Source organism: Gopherus evgoodei, chromosome 2 (assembly GCF_007399415.2).
Source record: "Gopherus evgoodei ecotype Sinaloan lineage chromosome 2, rGopEvg1_v1.p, whole genome shotgun sequence".
NCBI lineage: Eukaryota > Metazoa > Chordata > Testudines > Testudinidae > Gopherus > Gopherus evgoodei.
Window position 1 is genome coordinate 26,422,983 of NC_044323.1, and position 27,936 is coordinate 26,450,918.

The window sequence follows — 27,936 nt, forward strand, 5'->3', positions numbered from 1 at the left end:
GAAAATAGACAGTAAGGAACAGTTCTTCACTGAGAGGGGGATAAAGTAAATGGCAATGATATAGCCTGTTCAACCTAATATTTCTAGGATGTGTCTCCTTCATCAGACCTATTCACTATATCCAGCAGCCAGTGCATTGATTAGTTTTAGATCTTTACAGTGTGATAAGTAACAGGAATAATAGTAAAACAAATTGTTTAACTATAAATATCTGCAGGAACCACTTGTTGAAATTTGTTGTCCTATCTGATCATAACAGTCTATGAACTAAAGAATTAAGAAAGCCATTGTAACCAAAACACAAAGTTATTGCTTCCATCTTGGGCCTTGTCTACACTACACAGTTTTGTCAACAAAAGTTATGACGTTAATCAAAAAGCGCTATAATTACATCTCTAGTGCATGTTCACAGAATGCTCCTTCTGTTGGCAGAGCACATCCACACTTGGTGCTCTAGCACTGACAGTGAGAGGAGTGCACTGTGGGTAGCTATCTCACTATGCTACTTACCAAATTCTGCAGGTAGGAGTTGTGGGAAGGCGGAGTGGTTTGCAGTGCGTCATGGGTAAGGGTCAATGTTGCATGACGCAGTTTTTGCCAGCCCACCATTCCATGGGCTTCCAACTGGTTTTGTGGCATTTTTCAGCAGTGCCTGTTTACTGTGTGCCCTCCATCTGTGTGTAAAAGGATGGATTCTGCACTGCTTTCTACTGGTGTTCACTGTTATGAACACATAGCAGACGGTGATGCAGTAGATCATGAGCACCCAATCTGAACAGGAATCAGAGTTGCCTAATTTTCTGTGTGCCATGGAAATAAACAATACCAGATTACTTTTGGCATTCATGGAGCAGTTGACCATGGTGGACCATTGCTTTCGGGCTCAGGAAACAAGTGCTGAGTGGTGGGATCACATTGTTATGCAGGTCTGGAATGATGAGCAATGGCTGTAGAATTTTTGGATGCAGAAAGCCACCTTCCTGGAACTGTGTGCAGAGTTGACCCCAGTCCTGTGGCACAAGGACACCAAAATGGGAACCATCCTCTCAGTGGCGATTGCTGTGTGGAAGCTAGGTTGCAAATCAATTTGGAGTTGGGAAGTTCACCATTGGGGAAGTGTTAACACAAGTGTGCAGGGCCATTAATTGCATCCTGCTACAAAGGATTGTTACTCTTGGCAATGTGCGTGAAATAGTGGATGGCTTTGTAGCAATGGGTTTCCCTAACTGCAGAGGGGAGATAGATGGCATACATATTCCAATTTTGGCCCCAGACCATCTTACGATGGAGTACATCAACAGAAAGGGCTACTTCTCTGTAGTACAGTAGGCACTTGTGGATCACCATGGGCATTTCACAGACACCAATGTGGAGTGGTCAAGGAAGATGCATGAAGCACACATCTTCAGAAACACTGGCCTGTACAGAAAGCTGCAAGCAGAGACTTTCCTTCCAGACCATAAGATGCCAGTGGAGGATATTGAAATGCCCATAGTGATCCTGGGAGACCCAGCACACTCCTTGCTCCCATGGCTCATGAAGCCTTACACGGGAAACCTGGACAGCAGCAAGGAGCACTTCAACAACAGGCTGAGCAGGTGTTGAATGACCATAGAATGTGCCTTTGGCAGATTAAAAGCATGCTGGTGCTACCTTTATGGCAGGCTTGACCTAAATTAGGAAAACATTCCAATGGTCATAGCAACCTGTTGCATGCTCCATAATATTTGTGAGGCTAATGGTGAAAAGTTTCCCCTGGAGTGGAGCATGGACGCAGATCACCTGGTTGCTGATTTTGAGCAGTCAGATACCAGGGCAATTAGAGGGACACAACAGGACGCAATTCAAATCAGGGAAGCTTTAAGGCAACATTTTGATAATGAGTACCAGTAACGTGTCTTCCTATACAGACTCTGCCATGCTTTATTAACTTATGTTATCTTATTTTGCATGAAAATTTTGATGATTCCTGAGCTGAATTTGTAGTCAGCAAATGATCAGACTGCATCTATATATTATTACCAATAGCAATCACCATGTGTAGAAGACAAAGATTGGTTATCTCTCAGGGTGTTTGTTTTCATTAAATACTAATTAACAACACACACTAAAGGCTTGGGGGGAAGGGAGATAACAGTGCAGGGTAGTGTACGCTCTCTTAGCTGTGAATAAGTCCAGTTATCATTTTGGAAGCAGTCAGAAGGAGTGGAGTGAATGGGTTATTGAGACATTCCAGGAAGTTGCTAGGAATATGTGGGAGTTGTTTGGGGAGGGCATGGAAAGCAGTTCTGTATCGGTTGCAAGGGTGGGCGAGCACACATCTATTATGAGTGTAGGGTGATTAGGGACTTCAACATCTCTGTTTGCTCCTTCATTACTTTTATCATCCACGTCTGGCCCTTTAGAATGTGTTCCTCACTCTCCTTTCTCTCCTGCCTTTCCATTTTAAATTTTTCCTTGAGGTTCTCTCTCCAGTCCCTGCATTCTCTTTTTTCTCTCTCCAAGAATTGGAGCACATCTCAGAACATGTCCTCCTTGCTCCACCTTGGGCACTTCTTTATCTGGTAGAGGCACTCCACTGATGTGTAAGGGGTTCCCCTGAAGGCCACATCTTCAGACACACAAGCATGATTGTTAATTCATGCAGATCATTGAATTATTACAGTAAAACACACCTCTTGTAACATACCAATCACTTTCTCACTGTCCCTTGGCAAGCACACATCTCGGCAAACACCCTGAAAATGGTAAGTTCAGCCCAGGTGGGGGTTGGGCACCCAAGATGGTGCAAAGGGCCTAGGTGATGTTTTAAGGGGATCACTGCAGGTGACTAAGAACAATATTGTAAATTCTGCCACCATTTTCCACAGGTGGGGGTCATTGAAGCTGATATCTCACTCTTGAAGGTAAGCAATGATGCAAGGCTGCATCTACTGCATGCCTGCAGCTTCAGACCTGGTCCCTCTGCTGCCTACCTGTGTGCCACTTGGGTCCCTGCACAAATAATTGCCAAGTGGCATGCAAAAGTTTCCTACAATGGGGGAAGGAACAAAGCAGCTCTGCCAAGGAACCTTCAGCAGATGATTGGTGAGTGCCTTCAGGAAAGTTTGCTAGAGCTCTCTGTGGAGGATTCCCATGAAATCTCGATGTGCATTAACACACTGTTTCACCACACTATTTACCTGCACAGGGGAATGTGAAGCACAAACACAGCTAGTCTTGTACATTTCTATCCCTTCACCGACTTCTAGAATATACAGAACAAATAACACCTATACCTAATATAACTGAGTAGCATCAACTCAGAAAGATCACTTACCAGGGGTCTTCTCTCCTGCAACACGCTCTCCAGAGCTGGAGTGCTGGGACTGGCTAGACCCCTTCAGAGTGGAAAAGAGGTGCCAATGAATGACTCACTGTGCCAATGGACAACCTCGCCATGTGCTCCACATCGTCCTCCGACTCAACCTCCTTGTCCACAACTTCATCCTCGGGGTTAGGGGCACTGTCTGCCACCACCAACCCCGCCAAAGTATACACGGGGCTCTTGGCAGTGGAGATGGGGTTGCCGCCAAGCATGGACTCCAGGTCCTTATAGAATCGGCAGGTTTTCAGAGCAGCACCAGAGAGACAGTTTACCTCCCTTACCTTCTAGTACGCTCACCTCAGCTCCTTTATCTTCACTAGGCAGTGCACCATGTCTTGTTCGTGGCCCTTCTCCAAGAAGCTAAGAGAAATCTGCCCATAGGTATTGATTCACAGCAAGGATGTGTTATATCCTCTATGATCCAGATGTGCTGTTGCCAACATCCTTGATGCTGAAGAGGTAACATGATGAAAGTTTGCTTAATTAAAAAAATGTTCCTGGAGAGGGTGATCCTCAAGAACACTGTAAATGAAACAGAATTGAATCCAGTTCTCTGAGTTGTTGTTTTTTTTTTATTTAATGAACAGGCTTGGATTCAATGCTGTTATTTTTTTCCAGTTACAGTGATCTCTCCAACAACATGAATTTCTTATCCATCAAACTTTCATCAAGTTATCCATAAAGCAAAAAGGGTCATTGGCAGTAACAACATTTAATAAGTGGACTCACAACATCTGGATTGCATTGGGGAGAACACCCCCTTGCTGAGGATCAACACAGATGTGCACGATGCTTTACGGACAAGCAGAAGCCATATTCACTGCCCCAATAAAATTACTTTTAAGTTAAGATATAATTAAGGATAGGTGTCAGGGCTGGGGCTGGGGCCTGGGCAGCCTGGCCTAGGGATTAGTGTAGGCAAAGGGAGAGTGGTCAGGATGGAACACCAGGAGATTAAAAATAAAGAGACAAACCAGAGGGCAGGGATCAAGAGATAAGATACCCCATGATTGGGTTTGGGCAACAGAACCAAAGGGCTGGAACCAGGAGGCAGTTATCAAGAGTCAGGTTGAATCAGGATACTAGGAGGTCAGGATCAGAAGGCAGAAACAGGTAAACATCAGACCAGCAGTTCATGGCAGGGTAAAGCCCAGCTCTACAGATAACTTCCTGTAGCCTCCTCTATCTTAAATAGGGGCTGTGGCCCAATAAAGAGCCTTGGAGTGCTCTCAACCAGAGCACTGGGGTGGAGCACAAGTGAGCTTCATGGACCCCAACCCCAGCTGTCTGAGAGCTGCCAGGTGGAGATCTGGAATATGATGATCCCCATGGACCCATGTGTTAGACCTGTGGGGTCTGATGGAAAACACAGGAGAGATGAGAAGAAGGAGGACAAGGGTTACAGGTGTAACAATGTCAGGTAGTTTCTCTGGTTGGTGAGGTGGACATCTTCAGGGCCAGTGGTGGGTTGTGTTTCTTGATTATACTGTTTCCAAGAGGAGAAAACTACATTTCATAGGCCTCATGGGCGAATGTAATTTAAGGAGAGATTAAGCTATGATGGAATGTGCCAGGAAGAAGCTTCCAATCCGAGAGTCACATGGACCGGGAATAAAGAGGCGAATGAGAGCCGGCAATAAAGAAGTAGTTATTTCTGTGGCATGGAGAGAGCAAAGTGCAGATAGCTGGTGAAGAGCAAAGGAAAGGGATTGTGTTTGATGCAGCAGACAAGAGGAAGCCAGCAAAGAGCTTTAAATAAGACTGGATGTGGACAGAGATGCAGACAAAGTATATGACTTTCAGGGCTGCATTTTATATGGGTGGGGGTCAAAAAGTGAGGCCAGGCTCCAAAGAAGAATGGCTACTATAGTCATAGTCTGGACCAGGGTTTTGGCAATGGAGATGGAATGAATGAATTTTGGTGACATTGTAGAGGAAGAAATGATGGGAGTAACCCAATGAGAAGAGTAGTCAAAGTAGACAACAAAGTTGCAGGCCCATAGGACACAGACAGGAATGAAGGAGGGAAAAGGAGAGAGGGTGAAGAGAAAGCTACAGTGGTAAGGTAAGTTAATAATAATAATCATTTATATTGCAATAGTAGCCAAAGGCTCCAAGCAGAATCAGGGCCTCCTTGTGTTTGGTGCTGGGCTAATACAGGTGAAGAGACAGTACCGAGCCCAGATAACTTATAAAGATACAGGAACAGACTTAGGGTAGGAATAGAATATACAATTAAAAATCTCAATTATTTAGTGAGACAAAAACATTTTGCTACCTCTCAAACCTAAACATATGTTACTAGCCTGATATATTTACAGTGTTCTCCAGTGTGACAATCCCGCTATAAATTAATGTTCTAACATGTATCTCTCATTTCTGTTAACATCTTGCTTTCTGGTCTTTGAATCCTCATTTGAGTTTGAACTTGGCGTTTCAGTCCACAGCAGCATATGCGTTATATGATAAAAGACATTCCTAGATGGCATCAGCTTGCTTCCGCACTCTCCATTCATTATCTTTGTGTCTACGGCAGGATCAACAGGTATCTATTTCCTCTTCTGTATTATCTTCGGAATCTCACTTACCATGTTCCCATTTGTTGAGTAACTAATACTTTTGTATCTCTTAGCTTCTCTATTAGCACTGACTCTCCTGAGCCCCTTTAAAGTGGATTCTCAGATTAAAATCAGCTGTCCGTACAGTCTCTTCATTCAAAACGTATTGAAAACCACTGAGAGGGGACTATATGTTGTATAATTTTCCCGATAAATAGCTCAGAATGGTGAAATGATACAGAAATTCTTTTTCGTGTTACAAGCATGTGATCACATCAGAGTCATCCTGCAGGGTCAGCAATGCACACTTGCTAGTTCTGCTGAACGACCCCCCGTATTGTTACTTTTAAAAAAATAACTACTTTAAAAATGCACATTGAATCAAGAAAGTCTGTCTACCACTCAACAAAAATACTACTGTTCCTGACAATATATTCCTTTCCTTTATAATATCTCACTTCTTCAATGAAAATACTCCAAATGACACTATAATGCCCAGCATGAATTTGTATAGATGCGTCTGTAGATTATATGTATTTTGTGTCTGATCTGATGTCATTTTCCATCATTTGAATTTTATGGCACTATTACAAATATGGGCTAAGGGGAACAGGGAGAAAGCCTTACTATTACAGACTGAAAACAGTCTTGCCAATTCTTGTGATTTTAATACAAGTTTTGCAATATTTGGTGTTTTTCTAAAAGCTCTGGAATCACATTGTTATGAGAAAATCTCAACTTCCTTTCATTTAAAACAAAAAGCATCTAGCCCCTGTGTAGCGAAAAGCTAGCAAGGAAAAGCTGAAAAACATGAATTTTAAAGGCTAGAAAATAAAAAAGGCAAATAAAAAGCATATCCAACAATTATGTACCCAGCAAAACAAAGGCAAATAGATGCCTAGATATTTGGTTAGCATTTATTCAATGCTATGTAGACAAAGTGCATTCATCTGGGAAAAAATAAAAGCAACCTGTCTTCCCCACTCCCACCCCCGCCCCAATATTAACATTTGATAGAGATGTCTGGTTGGTTAAATAGGTGTCAATCACATAATTCACTCAATTTAATAAAATCACTAGAAAAGACATGTCATGGGTAGTGTAAAGATGGTCATTCTATAACATGGTAACACCCTGTTAAATAGAGAGATCCAATGATTATACAACTGTATAATGTTTCTCTTAACAAAAGGTCACTGTTGTAATGATTATTGTATTGTCTGATATTTATGTGGCTAAGATTTGCTAAGCTGTTAAAACTTCCTGAATAAATATAGTTTAAACAACAACAAACAAAGACTCCAAGTTACTTCTTTTAAATGTATTATTTTATTTTAAGTCTAAAAATTTTTAAGCGAAATGCAAGATTTCTTGGAACCTAATGTGATATTTGAACACAAGTGGTTGGCAAGACAATGGAGATCCTGTGTGGTGACATTAGCCAGTATACTTACATTTAGGTAGTCTGCAAGCTAGAGACCCAGAAAGAACTACAGAATCCTGGCTGTGTTCAGCAGCCTGAACACAGATTTGTCCTGTTTCTTCTTTACCACAAGAAAAACACCTAGCAATCAGCATCAGAATAATAGGACATACAGAAAACCAGTCATAATTGTTTTTATACCATCAATTTTATAAATCCTCTACCTCTTGCTTTTCATGGTGGAGAACCCCACCTGCATGCTGGCTCTTCGCACACACAAGCGGGTCATGGATAACTGCGGATATGTCTATACTGCAATTAAAAACCCATGGCTGGCCGATGACAGCTGACTCAGGCTGCAGGTTTCATTGCAACGTAGACTTCTGGACTCAAGCTGCAGCCCAAGCTCTGGGACCTTCCCATCTTGCAGGGTCCTAGGTCCCAGTTCCAGCCCGAGCCTAGAAGTCTACATTGTAATGAAACAGCCTCGCAGCCCAAGCCCTGCAAGCCTGAATCAGCTGGCACAGGCCAACTGTGGGTTTTTAATTGCAGTGTGTAGACATACCCTTCAACTGCCTCAGGCCTCATTGACTGGCTTCAGGTACATGGGAAGGACTCTTAAATTGGTTCCCTCCCACTTCCATTTTTCTCTCTTTTCCTGTCCCCTGACCAACTGCTTTCTCTGAGTGATGGCAACTGCAATTGTTTCCAAGAAAAAAAAATTAGTCCCCAGCAGGAACTGAACTCATAGCTCTACAGCCAGCCTAATGCACTTTAGTTCCTGAGACTACAACACCATCTATTAGCTTTTCCCCCTGTAAGGGCAGGCATGAAAGAGGCTGGGAATTTGAGCTAACTCTGCTGTCAGTTGCAGTACTGATCTCAAAGGACAGACACTGGATATGTGCAGAGATCAAGACTACCAGCTATAAGAGTTTTGCAATTAGGCAGACCATTGTGCCTGAGTAGAGCACCAATGACTTTGAATGAGGTGCTGTAGGTGCAGGGATCTACCTTTCTGCAACTAACTGCAGGATCAGGGCCTTGTCTCTAGGCTTCAGGTTACTAGTTTCTGTTTCTGATACATTCTCATGGGCAGAAGACTTAAGAAAAAAAATCACCAACTCTTCCAAACCAACATGAGACTTATCAGGTGTTGTAAATCTGTTGTGTGGCAGAAGGAACCACTTGTCAGGAATCCAGTTTCTACACTTTGTCCAAAAGCATCATGATGTCTAAAATTATGGTGTCCATCAGAGAGCTGTCAGTGCCTGCAGCTTTGAGTTGCACTCTATGGTCACACGGGATGTGAGTCATATATAGCAGCAGATAGCTTTCCCTTTTTATAAATTTCACTTGTAGTTTGGGGCTGGAGGCTCAAGAGAAAAGTTACAGTTTAATAAAGAGAAAAAGTCAAACTGTTTAGTCCAGTTCCTTTTTGGGAACTCCCTACCTCCAGCCCTTTGTTTTCTTCAAGGTGTGAAGGTTACTAGCAGAGTTAAGGTGCAACATTCATTCCTGAGTTGCCATTCTCCCTCACCCTAGAGTCCCACTTTGGCTTTTTCCCCAACTGTGTTCCCTTCTGCTGTGCACACTGGGAGTTGGGAGGGTGGATGATTTTTTTTTTATTTTGATATGTGTTGGGGTATTTGGTTTAGTCTGATCTGATTATTAGAGCAATAATGTTACTATGAGGAGAAGCCTCTGCAAGGAACCTATATGCTAAAGTAATGAGATCTAACTTCACATAGTTGGGGCGGGTGGACATTTTCTAGAACATCGATTTGTATCTGTTCTGCACCACATATTTTGTCTTAAACATAAAGGTTTATAGCCATTTTAACTGTGATAATTGTTCTGTGTAACCTATATTATGACTTGTGATTAGCATTAAGAATATACTGAAGTACTGCCCCAAGTTCTTCTCTTCTGAAGTCTCCAGCCAGTGGCCTTTTTCACAGTTGAAATACATTGTTACCTAGCCACTGTCTACTTCCTTTTCTCTGTTAAATTTGGATGTGCTGGATTAAGAGCCCTATAAACTACAGCCCTCTAACCAACCATGGAACAACTACAGCATGGTCATATGCAGGGCAAGTATCTCTTCATTGTTCTACCTCACCACCATATTTCACTGATCATCTGCAGTGACCCACTGTAGGGCCCAGTTTCGGGGCACATCTTTAGGACTGTGTTTAGTAAGACTGACAACATGATGTTGTAGGACAGGGGTAGGCAACCTATGGCACGGGTGCCAAAGGCAGCACACAAGCTGATTTTCAGTGGCACTCAAACTGCCTGGGTCCTGGCCACTAGTTCAAGGGGCTCTAAATTTAATTTTAAATGAAGCTTCTTAAACATTCTGAAACCTTATTTACTTTACATACAACAATACTTTAGTTATATAGTATAGACTTATAGAAAAAGACATTCTAAAAAAGTTAAAATGTATTATTGGCATGCAAAACCTTAAATTAAAGTGAATAAATGAAGATTCGGCACGACGCTTCTGAAAGGTTGTCGACCCCTGTTGTAGAATCATAGAATCATAGAATATCAGGGTTGGAAGGGACCTCAGGAGGTCATCTAGTCCAACCCTCTGCTCAAAGCAGGACCAACCCCAACTAAATCATCCCAGCCAGGGCTTTGTCAAGCCTGACCTTAAAAACTTCTAAGGAAGAAGATTCCACCATCTCCCTAGGTAACCCATTCCAGTGCTTCACCAGCCTCCTAGTGAAAAAGTTTTTCCTAATATCCAACCTAAACCTCCCCCACTACCATTATTACTCCTTGTTCTGTCATCTGGTACCACCGAGAATCCTAGATCCATCCTCTTTGGAACCCCCTTTCAGGTAGTTGAAAGCAGCTATCAAATCTCCCCTCATTCTTCTCTTCAGCAAACTAAACAATCCCAGTTCCCTCAGTCTCTCCTCATAAGTCATGTGCTCCAGCACCCTAATCATTTTGTTGCCCTCCGCTGGACTCTTTCCAATTTTTCCATATCCTTCTTGTAGTGTGGGGCCCAAAACTAGACACAGTACTCCAAATGAAGCCACACCAATGTCGAATAGACAATGCTGTGTGCCATTTGTGGTGGTAGTAGATACTGAGAGACGGAGACCTGTTGACAAGAGCTAGCAGTAAGACACTACCAGTTCACTTCACTGAAACCAGTGAACTTCATTCAAGTAAGTGTAACCCGCACACCTCCTGGGTGTGATGTTCCATCCCATCTAAGCACACGCACACATAAGGACATATGTAATCACTATTGTCCTGGGTCAGATTCAGACCCATAGAGGTAAAAGATAATATCCTACTACCATAACTTGGGCCTAATATCCTACTACAATTACTGCCCTTTCAGTTGCTGAGCTAATATCAGCAACATACCAAAATAAGGAGCTCTATATTTGGATTGTAAGTTATCTGACAAGTGAGCACACTAAAATCTCAGAGGAATGAACTAACTGTTAGGAGACAGGCAAAATGCCTAGCTTTCTGGTAATAGAAGCTACGATGGTATTCATCAGGTAGGAGAAAAATAGCTAATTGCCAAAAACAGTAGATATATTATAAAATATGAAGGAGTATATGCTGTATGAACAGACTTTATTTTCCTGGAATGGTTACAATCAGATAGAGTATATTCATTGGCTCTAAATCTTGAAGAAAAGTCCATCCAAGATATTCACTGTAAATCTATCATCCAGTGATTCCTGTGATATTTTGCTGAGTCTTTGATTTTCACTCCCATATAAAGCTTCAGGTGGAGACATTTTGGCTAGTGTTCCTGTGATAACATTAATAGCCTCCTTCCATCACTTTATGACTGCCTACCCTGTAATTTATTACTTGACTTCAGGAAGTTATAACACTAAGAACAAACTTGTAGGTTACAACCCATTAAAGCAACCTACAATTGTTTGGATTTCTCAAGTCATAACTTGAATATGCAAAGTGAGGAACAAAGGCACAACAGTCTCACTGCCTAAAATGTGAGAGCTTTTAAACTATAATAAGAGGCTGAGGTTCCCACTGTTAATACCACTGACTGCAGCTTTGGTGTCTTTTTTAATCCCTCTATATGCCAAGTTCAGAAGATGGTTTGCAAACAAAGAAAGCCACTGTCAGAGAGGATAATAAGGAAGAAATCGATGCCCATAAAAATACAATTATAAAAAAATTAAGTGTACAGTTTGTACCGTGAGATCCCTGCAATTATTTCTGTTACTGGGGAGAGTCAATGCACTGTGTGTTACCTTCAGAACAAAAACAGGTCAAAACTATTAGGTACAGGATGTCAAGAGCAAAGTATTTGTGCCCTGTGCTGTTGATGGAACTTTTGAGTTGCTTCCACCACTTTGAGACAAACTTTGACAAATGCAAGCCACAGCTGCACACAGAAGCACTGCTGCTGAGTTTGGAAATATTTCTGAGACAGATTCTGCCAACTTAGAAAAATGAGGCTCATTTTCTGGAAGAGACGAAACATCTGTGCTGTACCATGTTCTCGTGGTGGTCTGCAAGGTTTCCTTCCATCAGATATCTCTATATACTACACAGAATAAACATGATTCTAGAAAGATTAACCTCCCTGCCATTGTGTACACCTACTTGCTTTTAAGTGCAATGCAGATTGGACTGCATATTGTCAGGTTTTGTAATTGCATATTTATTGTTCTCCTCTGTCTACTACTGCAATTCTTCTATCCTGTATTGCAATAAGAGCCCTATTCAGCATTCCTTATTCAGGCAAAGCTCCAGTTCTACTCCATTAGGAGATTTGCCTAAGTTAAGAGTGCTCAGTAAGTTCTAAGAGTAAAGAAGAAAAAACCCTAAAGTAAAGCCTTGTATGGTAGAAAAAACTACATTCCATCTCCTAAAATTGCATCAGTTAAAGAAGTTTTAATATATTAGACCTCAGGATGTTTCATGTATGAACTTGAAAAGCTGCCTTTCAGTGGTCAGAAGTACGTTTTGAGCTGTAAGCCGTATGGAGTAACAGAGCTATATCAAATTGCGCATGGAACACTAAAACAGATAAGAGTATCCTTGAACTTGACTAAGTCGTGAGGTATTCATTAATTCCGAACAACTCCAGCTGGTTTTACAGTGCCAGAACTGTTGTAAAGAAGTGTATATTTTCTAATTTTCAGTCAGGGAAAAATCCTTCCAGACAATGGGTTTTGCCTTTAGAGGAGCGGTGTAATGTTGCAATGAAGCTCTTGGTCTCTTGAGATGAAGAAGTCTCTCATATGTTTATTTCTATGAGGAAGAACATACCCGAAGGAGCTGGTAATTTATTACCACTGGTCAACATTTTCCAGAACTGTTTTTTTTTCTGTGATATATTTTTTGTCAAAATTTTGGCTTTAGTTGGGAAAAAGTCCACAAAAATTGATATTTAATTAATTGGATTTCACATTTTCTGACCAGCTACCGAACTGATAGAACAAATAATTTTGAAACTGACAATATTTTTCATTTTAATTCTGAACTTTGACAGAAAAAAATGCAAAGGTTCTATTAAGTTGTATGGCAGTGGCATACTGAGGTCTGAGTCATGGAACAGGGCCCCACCACAGGTGGCACTGGGGACACATATGATGAAATGACATTCTCCATCCCAGAAAGTTTACGATCTAAGTAATCAGAGCTTACAATCTAACAGCCAGATCCTGCAATTGAACTCATGAAGCCTCATGAAGCATGCATAGGAAAACAGGGTCTCTCTAGTAAGTGTTAGGAACCAACATGAAGCTGCAGGTATTTCTGCTGACTCAGGCTGCTAGTAGCACCAAGGATTGGAGTGACCTGGAGCCACGGGCAGCTCTAGGCATTTTGCCTGCGCCCCCTGCGGCTTGCTGCCCCAAGCACGCATTTGGTGTGCTGGGGCCTGGAGCCGCCCTTGCCTGGAGCATGTCTCTGAAGAAAAGGGAAGACGGGGCAGATAGGACACAGAGGAGAAAGAACCTAGGAACAGCCAAGCTCAAGGAAAACAGCTTAGACTAAAGTTCATGTTTTGTTGTTAAGTCAAAAGCCAAAGCAAACCCCTAGGAAGGAAGGGAGAACTGGCTCAATGATTTAAATTAGTTCAGTTTAGAAGCAAATTCTGAACAAGCAATTAATATGCAAATATCAGGGGACACATATGTAGGGGGTTAAAGTGGAAAAACCTTAAAGCTCCCGATCTTTGGAAGTGCAGTGTCAGTAGTTCTGTTACTATGAAGTCATTGCTTTCCCCTGCCTGGGAACTTTAAAACAGCTCTGCCTGTGTGTGGAGCACAGTTGCCATTTTGCTGGGGAAGTGGACAGATGCACTTACTGTTCTCTCAAAGACTTTACTTTCACTGTTTTTCTTAATCTAAAATAACTCATGTATAATAAAAATTGGGGGACAGCACAGAGCTGAGTTCCATGGCAGCTCTTGCTACATTAGCACTAAGGGTGTGACAGAGAGGTCTCCACTGGGTCCAAACTGTACAGATATATTCGCCACAACTGGCTAGAGTGCCAGCTGTTTGCTATAGCCCTTCAACCTGCCTCATAGTAGGGGGTTAAGTAACAAATCTGTCCTCTCCCAAACCTCTTGTGCACAAAGCTCAATTATTATGGACTTCAAATATGGAAAAAAAGATGTGACTCAACATGGGCAAATGTTGGGAAACATCCTAAGAGATACATAAATAACTTACTCTATGATCTAATTCTGCCACTCTTTCTCATGCTGAATACTACCTTCTGTTAGAACTGTAAGGGGCTTCCAAGTGTGAGAAAAGGGGGCAGAATAGGCCTACACAGCTTTAGAAGTCAGAGCTGGATGGGACCTTCTCCTATTGAAACTCTTTGCCCATCCTGCTCAATATTTCCTTCTTCCCCTGTGTGTGTGTGTGCACGCACCTCCTGATTAAAATGGAATCAGAATCCAACCCTACTAAAATCGGAGTTTAAGAAAATTCATAGTTTCGTATTATCCTTTTAAAAAAACAGGATGGAAATCAGCCTTTTTGGTTTGGACAAGGATTTAATACTCCAGAGGCTGCTCGCATGGGCAGATAATGACTTGGCGCCATGCCCCCTTACCCTGAGTGTTGAGAGGCAGGACTGCTAAGTAAACATACATCCCTGGAGTGTGATGAATAGAAAATACAGGATATAAGGATGAGCTCAACCAGAAAAGTATGCAGAAGCTTGGTTTTGCAGGATTTGGTAGGTTGATGTCAGAACCATGAACTTGCTCATTAGCAGCCAAGTATCAGTCCAGTGAAAATGGGCTTGTATAGAATCACAAAGCATGATCTGTCTACAGAGGACCATAAAGGTGAAGAATTTCAGAGAGTCAACTGAGCATTTTCATAAGTTACTTACTTATTGAAACCAAGACTCTTATGATTACCTGTCAAGACACCCAAATATCTTTGCTAAATCCTTGGGGGCCAAAGAGGTTTTGGCAAGTTAGAAAAAGATGTTTAACCTCTCCTCACAGTTTAGATTATCTGAGATTCACTATAGATTCACTATAGATCTTATGGGTTGGATTTTAATCTTCCCCTGGACCAAGAAAAAAAAATCTATAATAAACAGGTGTCCAGAGATTATGTCTGCTCCCTTTGTTTCAGCCCAAATCTGCAGCAGTACTGTAGCTGTTTATAAATAAACACTAGGGAACCAACAAACAAGGTTAGTATCATAGAGCACATGATTCTAGCACTAAGACCTAGGATCATGACATTGCCATGAAGTAACATACAGTAATATGTAATAAAAGTGTCAGGATCTGGCCCTGTATATGTAGAGTAACACCTTACTCCACAAATGCTCCTGATGGCTTCAATGAGACTACTCCCAGAGTAAGATTCGACTGGTCTTGAGTAAGGGTAGCAGAATCTGGGCCACCATGGGTTTCATTTTCTACAAACCAATCACCACTGCACACAAGCATTAACAATCCGCTCCACATGCATAAGCACAATGCACTGCTTTTCTGCTCTGTTCTCTCTCACCAGAATTAACTGGCAGCAGTGTGGATCCACATATTTAATAGATATTCATCAAGTTGCACTCTGATCTTCTGCAGAGTTTCCTGCCTCAGGGATGCATTTCTTGCCCTCCCCCCTCAGAGAGGGGCAAATGACCAAACAATACACATGGCAAAACACATTGCCCACAAAGAAGCAGATACCAGCCTCACAAAATTGTGACCTCATTTTGATCAGTGCTTTATACAAGACTCGCATATTTCTAAAGCCAGGGAGTGTTTTTGACCCAAGTGACTGTTTGTGATTATTCGATGGTGCCTTGTGTAAAGGTGGTTTTGTTGTGTGGTGCTCATGGTGACAACACGTTTGCTCACCTTCCACAGCTTGGACTTGTCGCCTTTATTGGTTATGATCCGCTGGAAAGCCTGCGAACTGTGGGTGCTCCAGAAGTTTTCTTGACAGCTAACTAAGCCGGAGGCAAAAACAGGCTCATACTGCTCCAAACAAACCTACCTGCGATTACTCTCTCCCTTCCACCATGCGCTGTATTTAACAGTAATTGCTTATGATAAGGAGACTCTAATTAGGAACATGTATTGAAATAAGTGGCCAGATAGTCCAGCATTTTATATGCCAAGCATGTGCCACCACTGCGATCATATTACCTCCAAGGATTCTTTTAAATAAGTGATTTTTCATCTAATTTTTAAAAAGAGGGGTTCCCCCCAGTCTACAGTCAATTTTGGGGGGATGCTTGTTCAAATCCAGCCAGAGTTATTAGTGAGAGACTTAAAGATTTGTAAATGGAGTTGCTGGTTTCAGCCCAGTGGCTAGTATGCAAGTGTCAAAGAAACCACAGCAGTGAGCGCTCTAGATGGCAGTCCCCTTGGGGACGTTAAGCACTGAACAAGTGTGCCGACTGAACTATCTACTCTTTCACGCCAAGCCAAGGTCAGACATGGTGAGTGAAGCAGTCGGGGGGAAGCTTGCCCTGCCACTCTATGTGCTGGCTGTGCTTTGTAGCTGAAAGAAAGGAATTCAGAATCTAGGACGGCCAAGCTGAATATCCTGTTCACACACCAATATACCAAGCTACATATAGCCTCCAAAATCATTGTGTGGTGGTGGGTTATATACCCCCCTTGAAATGAGTGCATATGTCGATGTTGCCAAGCGTTCCAGCCACACAGAGAAGAGACAATAGCCCATGAGGATGAAAGATTCAGATGTATAACAACAGACAAGAAAGAGATTGGTAATTTGAATCCAACATTAACATTCCTTGCTAAAAAGTTGCCTACTCACTGGTGCACTCAATATGTTACCTCATTTCTGTTTGGCCAAAGGTAATGTCTGTAATTTCACATGCATTCAAGTTTCAAGCAAAGTAAAGTGCAAGTTAGGATTCCTAGCCTCTGGCTGATAGAAGAATCTCACAGCTGTCAAGGCAGTAGCACGTTCACACATCAGGTAAATGAGAGATCTGACTAGCAAGGGCTGTGCCATGGCAATGTATTTTATCTGATATATAGACAGCAATACCTAACTAAGGAACAAATATATTCAATGCAAACACTTAGATATTAGAAATTAATGAGGTCTACTAATTGAGTTTCTCCTTTTAAAGTAATAAAATTCTAGCAAATATAAAAAAGTGTGTGTTTGCCTTATGTTGCCTACAAACAAATCATTAATACCTTGATATTCTAGAACTTTGTGCAAATATTACAAACAATGCTATTCCAGTACCATGAATTACTAATTTACTGAAACAAAAAAACCCTATCCTGGAGATGTGGGCACTTTTACAAATATTGTTTAAATCTACAGACTAATCCAAAATATGGATGAACCAGGCAGGTCAGCCTCAACCTATAGAATGTAAATCAAACCACCAGCTAGACCACAAGTTTCTCAAACTGGAGATCATGACAAGGTGTCAGTGAGTTATCGCCTGCTGACCCTCTCTGTGTAGCTAAATAGGAGAGGAGTCCCTGTATGGGAATGATTGAGAACCACCGAGCCAGACTATAAATTCCCCAACCTTTGTTCTCCAATGACTCCTACCCAACAACCCACTCTGTCATCTAAAGCCTAAGAAAATAAAGGGGCCCTGTCCTGAAGGTAAAGATATTTGGGCTATTTCAGATCCAGGGATGAGTTTTTAATTGAAAGAACACTGAATAGATTTTCTGGATAGTAAACTAACTCCTGAATGGGAAATGAGACAGAATCTTTCCCCCTCTGCAACCTTCCAAGCTCAGAAGCCCCTGCTACCAGTGGTGGTTCATCTATAGAGGGCATTGGTGCAGCAAAGTACGCAGAAACACACGTGTGTGTGAGTGTGCTTGTGTCACTAAATATGAACCATGAACACACTATATCTATAGCAGCCTTCCATAGAATCCAGCCTCACAGCTGGGGAGGAATCTAGGGCCCAGGTTAGTCATTACTTGGAGACCCAGCTTTCTTTTTCTGTTGTATCCCACAGTTCACCAGCTGCCACTACCAACTATCCTGATGCCAGCTTTAGTTCATAACAATGTGGGGCATGCCAAGAATGATCCATAGCAGAACTGTTAGCAATATGTATGAAATGAAGCCTGATTTTTTTTCATTTCCTCTCACAGAAGGAAGATGATACAGCCTCATGCTTGCTTCAGTGAGAGCAGAAGAATTTGCATTGAAGCTTTTCAGGTGAAAGAGACATTAACCCTTAGCTATCTGTTTATGACAAAGGTAAACAGGAAAAGGCCCACGAATTTTTGAATTTCATTTCCTGTTTGGCCACCGTGGTGAGCTGATCAGAACAGGTGACAATGCAGAGCTTATCAGCACAGGTAACCATGGAGTCCTAGAATCGCAAAAGAGCTCCAGCATTGACCGAACAGGAGGTATAGGATCTGATCGCTGTATGGGGAAACAAATCTGTGCTATCAGAACTCCGTTCTAAAAGACAAAATGCTAAAACTTTTGAAAAAATCTCATGAAAGCCATGAAGGACAGAGGCTATAACAGGGACCCGCAGCAGTAGCACATGAAACTTAAGGAGCTGAGGCAAGCCTACCAAAAAAACAGGGCGGCGAATGGATGCTCCAGGTCAGAGCCCCAGACATGCCGCTTCTATGATGAGCTGCATGCCATTCTAGGGTGTGCCCCTACAACTACCCCACTCCTGTGCTTTGACTCTGTCAATGGATTCTCATGCAACAGGGATGAGGATTTGAGGGAAGAGGAAGAGGAGGAGGAGGAGGAGGAGGTTGAAGATAGCTCACAGCAAGAAAGTGGAGTAACCATTTTTCCCGACAGCCAGGAACTGTTTTTCACCCTGGATCCCAAGGTGGGCTTTTGGACCTAGAAGGTGGAGAAGGGACCTCTGGTGAGTGTACCTTTGTAAATATTGTACATGGTTTAAAAGCAAGCGTGTTTAATGATTAATTTGCCCTGAAGACTTGGGATGCACTCAAGGCCAGTACAGCTACTGGAAAAGTCTGTTAATGTGTATGGGAATGGAGCCTAAATCCTTCAGGGACATCTCAGTGAAGCTCTCCTGGATGTACTCCCAAAGCCATTGCAAAAGCCTTATTCCGTCCTCCGTTACCATGCCAGGCCAATAGCACGTAGTCTGGAATCACTGGATAACAAAGCATGGCAGCGTATGGTTTGCTGGCATTCAAGCAACATCCGTTTTTTATCTCTCTGTGTTATTCTCAGGAGAGTAATATTATTCCTGGTCACCTAGTTGAAATAGGGGAATTTTATTAAGGGGACATTCAGAGGTGGCCGTTCCTGCTGGGCTGTTTGCCTGTGGCTGAACAGAAATCATCGCCGCTGTGTTCCATGTGGTGGGTGGAGGAGTGAAGCAATCATCCCAGAGCATAGAGTGGGGTGGAACTGTTTAGTTGGGTTTGTGCTCCGTGTTAATCCGAAAACTGCAGCTTCTCCTTTTAAATGGCCAATCCATTTTAAATGGCCAACCCAATGGGTGCTTGGTATGGGACATGAGGGCACTGCTGTTTGAAACCATTCCCACATGTTATGAAGGTTAAAAAGCAAAAGACTGTGGCTTACCATATCTGCCTGCAAACCAAATTCTGTTGCCCACCGGACCTGCATATGTGATCTCTCACACCAAACAAGCAGGCCCTCAATATAAGAGGCAAAATGCGACCTTGTAAAGAAAGCACACATGCTATATAATGTTAACAGCTTGGTTCACCATGAAAGAGTCTATCCATTGTTCTCTAAAATGTGTCTTTTTAAATACTACTCTCCCTTTTTTTCCTCCCACAGCCGCAAATATTTCAATGTTCCATGTATCATCTCCATCCCAGAGGCTAGCGAAGATTAGAAGGAGAAAAAAATGCACTCGTGATGAAATGTTCTCTGAGCTCATGCAGTCCTCCCACACTGAAAGAGCCCAGCACAATGCATGGAGGCAAACAATGTCAAAGTGCAGAAAAGCACAAAATTAATGAAAGGATAAGAGGAAAAATGGCGGGATCAAGATGATAGTTGGTGTTAGCATAATGAAAGGAAGCAGGAAGCAATGCTTAGGCTACTGGAGGATCAAACTAATATTCTCCGGCATATTGCTGAGGTGCAGGACAGGCAGCAGGAGCACAGACCACCGCTGCAGCCCCTCTGTAACCAACCACCCTCCTCCTCAAGTTCCATAGTCTCCTCACCCAGACGCCCAAGAATGCAGTGGGGGGGCCTTCAGGCACCCACTCACTCCACCCCAGAGGACTACCCAAGCAACAGAAGGCTGGCATTCAATAAATAAGTTTTGAAGTGCAGTGTGGCCTTGTCCTTCCCTCCTCCCGTCCTCCCACACTCCACCCAGTGCTTCCCTCCTCTCCCACCCCTCCCAGGCTGTCTTGACAGTTATCCCTCCATTTGTGTGATGAATTAATAAAGAATGCAGGAATTTGAAACAGCAATGACTTTATTGCCTCTGCAAGCGGTGATCCAAGGTGGGAGGGGAGGGCTGTTGGCTTACAGGGAGGTAGAGTGAAGCAAGGGAGCGGGTTTTCATCAAGGAGAAACAAACAGAACTCTCACACCATAGCCTGGCCAGTCATGAAACTGGTTTTCAAAGCTTCTCTGATGTGCATTGCACCCTGCTGCGCTCTTCTAACTGCCCTGGTGTCTGGATACACATAATCAGCAGCCGGGTAATTTGCCTCAACCTCCCACTCCCCCATAAACGTCTTCCCCTTACTCTCACAGATATTGTGGAGCACACATCAAGCAGTAATAAGGATGGGCATATTGGTTTTATCTGAGGTCTAACCGAGTCAGTAAACTGCACCAGTGCACTTTTAAATGTCCAAAGGCTCATTCTTTCACCATTCTGCAGTTGAACAGCTCCTCACTACTGTTCAGGGTGCCTGTGTATGGCTTCATGAGCCATGGCATTAAGGGGTAGACTGGGTCCCCAAGGATAACTACAGGCATTTTAACATCCCCAGTGGTTATTTTCTGATCTGGAAAGTCCCTTTCTCTCGCTGTTCAAACAGACCAGAGTTCCCGAAGATGCAAGCGTCATGTACCTTTCCCAGCCATCCCACGTTGAAGTTGGTGAAACATCCTTTGTGATCCCCACCAGTGCTTGCAGCACCATTGAGAAGTACCCTTTTCGGTTTATGTACTGGCTGCCTTGGTGCTCTGGTGCCAAGATAAGGATATGCGTTCCATCTATCACCCCACCATAGTCAGGGAATCCCATTGCAGCAAAGCTATCCATATGACCTGCACATTTCCCAGAGTCACTACCCTTGATAGCAGCAACTCAGTGATTGCGTTGGCTGCTTGGATCACAGCAGCCCCCACAGTAGATTTGCCCACTCCAAATTGATCCCAAACTGATCAGTAGCTGTCTGGCGTTGCAAGCTTCCAGAGGCCTAACACCACTCACTTGTGAAATGTGAGGGCTGCTTTCATCTTGGTATTCTTGCGCTTCAGGACAGGGAAAAACAAGTCTCAAAGTTCCATGAAAGTGCCCTTATGCATGTGAAAGTTTTTGCAGCCACTGGGAATCATCCCAGACCTGCAATACTATGTGGTCCCACCAGTCTGTGCTTGTTTCCCGGGCCCAGAATCGGCGTTCCATGGCATGAACCTGCCTCATTGCCACCAGGGTAGCCAAATTTCAGGGGGCCGTGCTTTGAGAGAAGTCTGTGTCCATGTCCTCATCATTCTTGTCATCGCACCTCCTCACCTGCTTTTGCAGATTCTGTTGCATACGCTGCAGGGTAATGTGCATGGTGTTTATAGTGCTCATAAGTGCCATGGCAATCTGAGCAAGCTCCATGCTTGCTGTGGTATGGCATCTGCCTGGAAAAAAAGACACGAAATGATTCTCAGCCATTGCTTTCACTGAGGGAGGGGCAACTGATGACATGGCTTACGGGGTTGGCTTACTGAACTGTTCCCGCAGTCTCTGCAGCCCATCGGAATTCTGGGTTGCACTCCCAGTGCCTGATGGGGCAAAAACATTGTTGTGGGTGGTTCTGGGTACATGTCGTCAGCCCTTCCTCTCCCCCCATGAAAGCAACGGCAAAAAAATAGTTTCTCACTTTTTTCCTGGGTTACACGTGTAGACAATATACCACAGCAAGCATAGAATCCACTCAGCTCACTGTCACGGTACGTCTCCTGGGTGCTGCTAGCAGACGTGGTACTGCAGTGCTACACAGCAGCATCTCCTTGGCTTGCCCTGTGGATGGCAGACAGTACAATACGACTGCTAGCCGTCTTCATCATCCTGTGGGTGATCCTGGCCGACTTCGGTTAGGTTGGTCGGGGATGCCTGGGCAGACATGGGTGCTCCTGACCGGCCTTGGTGAGGTCGGTCTGGGGCTCCTGGACAAAAATGGAAATAACTCCAGGTCATTCTCTTCTTTAAGTTTTGTCTCATGGAGATTCAGTCCTGCCTGGAATATCATGCCAGCCGGAGGCTTCTGCCTCAGGCTGCTCTCCCAGTCAGTAGGACCACGTGGTCACACATACCCCAGCCTATCCCTTGCTCCCATGGCTCATGAAGCCTGGACAGTAATAAGGAGCAGTTCAACTGTAGGCTGAGCAAGTGCAGAATGGTGGTTCACTCTACTTCCATGTAAGCCAACCACCCTCCCCTCCCGCCTTTGATCTCCACTTGCAGAGGCAATAAAGTCATTGTTTCAAATTCATTCATTCTTTAATATTTCATGACACAAACGGTGGGATAACTGACAAGGTAGCCCAGGAGGGGTGGGGGAGAAGGGAAGCACAGGGGTGGGGTAGTTGTAGGTGCACCCCCTTGAATGGCATGCAGCTTGTCAAAGAATCAAGATGTCTGGGGCTCTGACCCGGAGTGGCTGTTTGCCTCTCTGGTTCTTTGGTAGGCTTGCCTGATATTCCAGGCAGGACTAAATTCCATTAGATGAAACTTAAATAAGAGAATAAACTAGAGTCACTCCCATTTATGTCCAGGTGCCCCCAACCGACCTCACTGAGGCCGGCCAGGAGCACCCATGTCTGCCCAGGAGCCCCCAGCCAACCTCACCAAAGCCGGCCAGGAGGAACCAGGAGACAGCAGCAGACGGTACAGTAGAGCTGGTAACCATCTTCGCTAACTTACAAAAAAAGGAGCTGCTGCTGTGTAGCACTATAGTACTGTATCTGCCAGCAGCACCCAGGAGACATATGGTAACAGTGAGCTGAGTGGGCTCCAAGCTTGCCGTGCTATGTTGTCTGTACAGGTAACCCAGGGAAAAAGGGGAGAAATGATTTTTTGCTATTCCTTTCATGGGGGAGACAAGAGGGGAAGGGGGCTGAAAACATGTACCCAGAACCACCCGGGCCAATGTTTTTGCCCCATCAGGCATTGGGAGCTCAACCTAGAATTCCAATGACGGCGGAGTCTGTGGGAACTGTGGGATAGCTACCCACAGTGCAATGCTCTGAAAGTTGACGCTAGCCTCGGTACTGTGGACTCACTCACCGACTTAATGGTCTTAAGTGGGGACACACACAATCAACTATATCAGATCAATTTCTAAAGAATTGACATATTAAATCGACCTAATTTCATAGTGTAGACATACCCCTAGATTATAGGGAGCAGTAGTGGCAACCCCAACCCCCTATTTATGTTGCCTAGAATTTCCATCATAAAAATAAAATCTTATATCCCTTTTTTAAGAAATTCTAATACCTCAACTGTTTGCAGCAGGCCTTTGAAGTTCATCAGGAAGGAAGCCCATAGGCTAGAGAAGTGTCTTTTCCTTATCTCGTGAAATTCCATTCAGGTTTAGCCAAGCTAAAAATCAGAAAAAAAATCACCATTTCACTTCTTTCTCCTAGGTTTCCCAGAAATATGTTGACAGCCTGCCAAAACAATAAATGAACATTCTGAAGAGCTGAGCTCACACCATTACCAAAGCAGTAGCAGTGCATGCTGCATTGGGATGACCTGGGAGTTACTACTACTTGGGGAAAAGAACTAGGCCAGGCTCCTCCTGACTACCCTCCTGGCCCCAGCAGCCCATCTCTCTCTCTCTCTCTCTCTCTCTCTCTCTCTCTGAGGCACTGCATGGGACAGGAGTTCCCCAAGATCCTTCTCAAGGAGAGGGAAAGGAAACAAAAAGAGCTAGTTTCTCACCAAGAATCTCAGCCAATTTACTTTGTATGGAATAACAGCCTTCTACTGGTGCCAGTTAACATAACTCAAAAGATAGTCATCTGTGCCGCAGTGCTTATGGGTCAGGGTCAAAATGATGGTGATGATGCAGGGATCAGCAGGGTACAGTGGCACATAACAGAGGTATGTAATGTAATTTCTAGAGTGAAGAACAAAATGGAATTTCCATCCAGCAGAAAATCCCAATATTGCAATACTTGTTTTTGTCCCAAATTGGGACAAAAAGTCAAAATATTGAAGCTTCCTTCAGCATGAAAAGCTCAACAAAATTTAGTTTGACATTTTCAATTGAAAATGGAGGCATGCTCTGGACAAATTAAGTTCTATAAAACTCTTGATTCCTAAGAATTCTGGAAATAAACAGCCCCTAAATGTCTCACGTTGGGCTCCCAAAGTAAGTGGAAGCTTGTGACAGTTTTGGCTTGAATCTCTCTTTGCCTCAGCTCCTCATTTGTAAAATGGGGCTAGTAATACCTGATCTCATAGAGTCTGAAGATAAATTCTACAGCTGTCAAGCGGTTAAAAAAATTAATCACAATGAATCGTGAGATTAATCGTGCTATTAAACAATAATAGAATATCATTTAAATTTAAATATTCTGGATGTTTTCTACATTTTTGAATATATTGATTTCAATTACAACACAGAATACAAAGTGTACAGTGCTCACTTTATATTTATTCTTGATTACAAATATTTGCACTGTAAAAAACAAAAGAAATAGTATTTTTCAATTCAACTAATACAAGTACTGATAATCTCTTTATCATAAAAGTTGAACTTACAAATGTAGAATTATGCACAAAAAAATTACTGCATTCAAAAATAAAACAACGTAAAACTGTAGATCCTACAAGTCCATTCAGTCCTACTTAAGCCAATCGCTCAGAAAAACAAATTTGGTTACAATTTACAGGAGATGATGCTGCCTGCATCTTGCTTAAAATGTCACCGGAAATTGAGACTGTTGTAGCCGGCGTCACAAGTTATTTACATGCCAGATGCACTAAAGATTCATGTCCCTTCATGCTTCAACCCCTGTTCCGGAGGAGAGGGCATGTGTCCATGCTGATGGTGGGTTCAGCTCAATAACGGTCCAAAGCAGATCAGACTGACACATGTTTATTTTCATCATCTGAGTCAGATGCCATCAGCAGAAGGTTGATTTTCTGTTTTGGTGCTTCGGGTTCTGTAGTATCCACATCTGAGTGTTGCGCTTATAAGACTTCTGAAAGCATCCTCCACAACTCGACCCTCTCCGATTTTGGATGGCACTTCAGATTCTTAAATCTTGGGTCAAGTGCTGTACCTATTTTTAGAAATCTCACATTAATACCTTCTTGGCGTTTTGCCAAATCTGCCGTTAAAATGGTCTTAAAACAGTATGTGCTGGGTAATCACCCTAGATGTCTATAACATTCAATATATGGCAGAATGCGGGTAAAACAGAACAGGAGACATGCAATTCTCCACCCCAAGGAGTTCAGTAACAAATTTCATTAGCATATTATTTTTTTAACAAGTATCGTCAGCATGGAAGCATGCCTCTGAAATGGTAGCCGAAGAATGAAGGGGCATACAAATGTTTAGCAAATCTGGCATGTAAATACCTTGCAATGCTGGCTACAACAGTGCCTGTTCTCACTTTCAGCTAACATTGTAAATAAGAAGCGGGCAGTATTATCTCCCATAAATGTAAACAAACTTGTTTCTCTTAGCATTTGACTGAACAAGAAGGAGGCCTGAGTGGACTGCTAGGCTCTAAAGTTTTATATTGTTTTGTTTTTGAATGCAGTTATGTAACAAAAACAGTCTACATTTGTAAGTTAAACTTTCAAGATAAAGAGATTGCACTATAGTACTTGTATGAGGTTAACTGAAAAATCCTATTTCTTTTATCATTTTTACAATGCAAATATTTTTAGTCAAAAGTAATAATATAAAGTGAGCACTGTAAACTTTGTATTCTATGTTGCAATAGAAATCAATACATTTGAAAATGTAGAAAAAAACTCCCAAAAATATTTTCTAAATTTCAGTTGGTATTCTATTGTTTAACAGAGCGATTAATCGTGATTATTTTTTTGAGTTAATCACATGAGTTAACTGAGATTAATCGATAGCCCTAATAAATTCATTACTTCTTGTGAAGCACTCAGATACTATGGTGAGAGCATCCTAGACACTCTCATGGGGATATAAATAATTCTGGCTTCAGTGCAGGTTTTGGATGGTATCCTATAAACAAGCCTAGGGCCACACAATGAGTGAGGAGGTTAAAAAAGGAATATTGAAATCACACTAAGCAAGCACCATCCTGTCTGTGCACTCAATGAGACGGGGTCCTGTGGGGAAAAAAATGTGATTACAAAAATAAAATGTATCAAAATGCATACACACAAAGGGGCCAAAAATGTTAGCAACCTTATTTTGGGCATTTCCTCTCTTTCAAATGCTTGACTCGTGTGTGTGTGTAAAGTATAGATTATCTAAGTGACAACAAAGGTCTGACATCGTAACTATCTAAAGTTATATGAAGTATGCATACATCAATGAGGGAGATAAATTATTTAGGGTAATGTAAGCAGCAGAAATACTGGACTGAAATTAAGAAAAGGAAAATTTAGGCTAAACACCAGGGAAACTTCCTGACAGCACACTCTAAAACCATGGAATGCTCTCCTAAGGGAAGAAGTGGAAAGCTAAACTAGACAAAGTTATAGAAAACTAGACTAGAAACAAACTAGATGATGGACTAATTGAACTAGGGGGTCTTTTATATCTCTGGTTTATAAGCTTCTATGACTGGCTTCACAGTAAGTTTAAATGAATATAGCAAAGTTCCACTATAGGTCAGTTTAAGAATGTCAAGCCTTCAAGATCTTATACGAATTATAAATTTTTAGGCATTTTTAATCATTGTAGAGTGTACATTTCACAATTTTGATGCAAGATGCAAATTAAATCGTATCATTTCAAATTGGTTTAATCAAGGGATCAAATATCATGAGTGCCAATTCTCTCATCTCTTCATACTGGTCATAACCCAGCAGCTGCTATTTATGCTCCTTTTATGTTAGAAAGGGAGCTGAGCCTAGTCTTTCGGATTCAAGAAATATCTATGTAAATGATTTACATTTGGAACCAGCTGTAGGGTGCAGGAAGTGATTCCCCTGGGTTTTGTTTTGTCAGTATTGTTGGTCAGTTTCTTTCTGCCCTCAGCTCCACATGTAATTTATTCCAGGTTTCTCTCTTTCTTGGTTAAGATTCCCTATTATCAGTGACAGAAGCTATGTGCCAAACAAAAAGCCATCCTCTGGAATCACTCGCAGTAGAGACAGGACTTGGGTGTCATGACTATACACAGGTTTCTTTATTCAGAGTGCTGGGCACAGACACGCCCTGCAGTTCTTCCTGGCTCTTTAGTTCCTAAACCAACTAGCACAGCTACTCAGTGCCAACACAAAGGCCTTATCTTCACTTTATTGGGGTAGGACACTACCTTGCAGGGTTGAGTTAACTAACATGATATTAACCACGACTTTGCAGTTAGCATAGACAAGGACACGTTGTGTTCAGCATCATGTCAGCTATTCATGCTACATTCTGGTCCCTCAAATTTAAGATATTCAGAGTGCTATATATTTTTACAGTAACGCCTTGCTTAATGTTTTAGTTGTTATGTTCCTGAAAAAATGCGACTTAAGCAAAATAATGTTAAGCAAATCTAATTTCCCCATAAGAATTAAAGTAAATGGTGGGGGTTAGGTTCCAGGGAATTTTTTTTCACCAGACAAAAGACTATATTATATATATGTATATGTATATTATAAAGTTTTAAACAAACAGTTTAATACTGTACCCAGCAATGATGATTGTGAAGCTTGGTTGAGGTGGTGGAGTCACCTGGTGGGATATT

General features: G+C 42.5%; 1 long non-coding RNA gene across 1 annotated transcript; it reads right to left on the bottom strand.

The window, feature by feature from the left end:
• Window positions 1–692: 692 nt before the first annotated feature.
• Window positions 693–20,790, bottom strand: LOC115644842. Its single transcript, XR_003998602.1, has 3 exons — window positions 20,683–20,790; window positions 3,344–3,346; window positions 693–703 (listed from the first exon to the last, which is right to left on the bottom strand). It is a non-coding gene; the product is annotated as an uncharacterized LOC115644842 (long non-coding RNA).
• Between the last annotated feature and the right edge of the window lie 7,146 nt (window positions 20,791–27,936).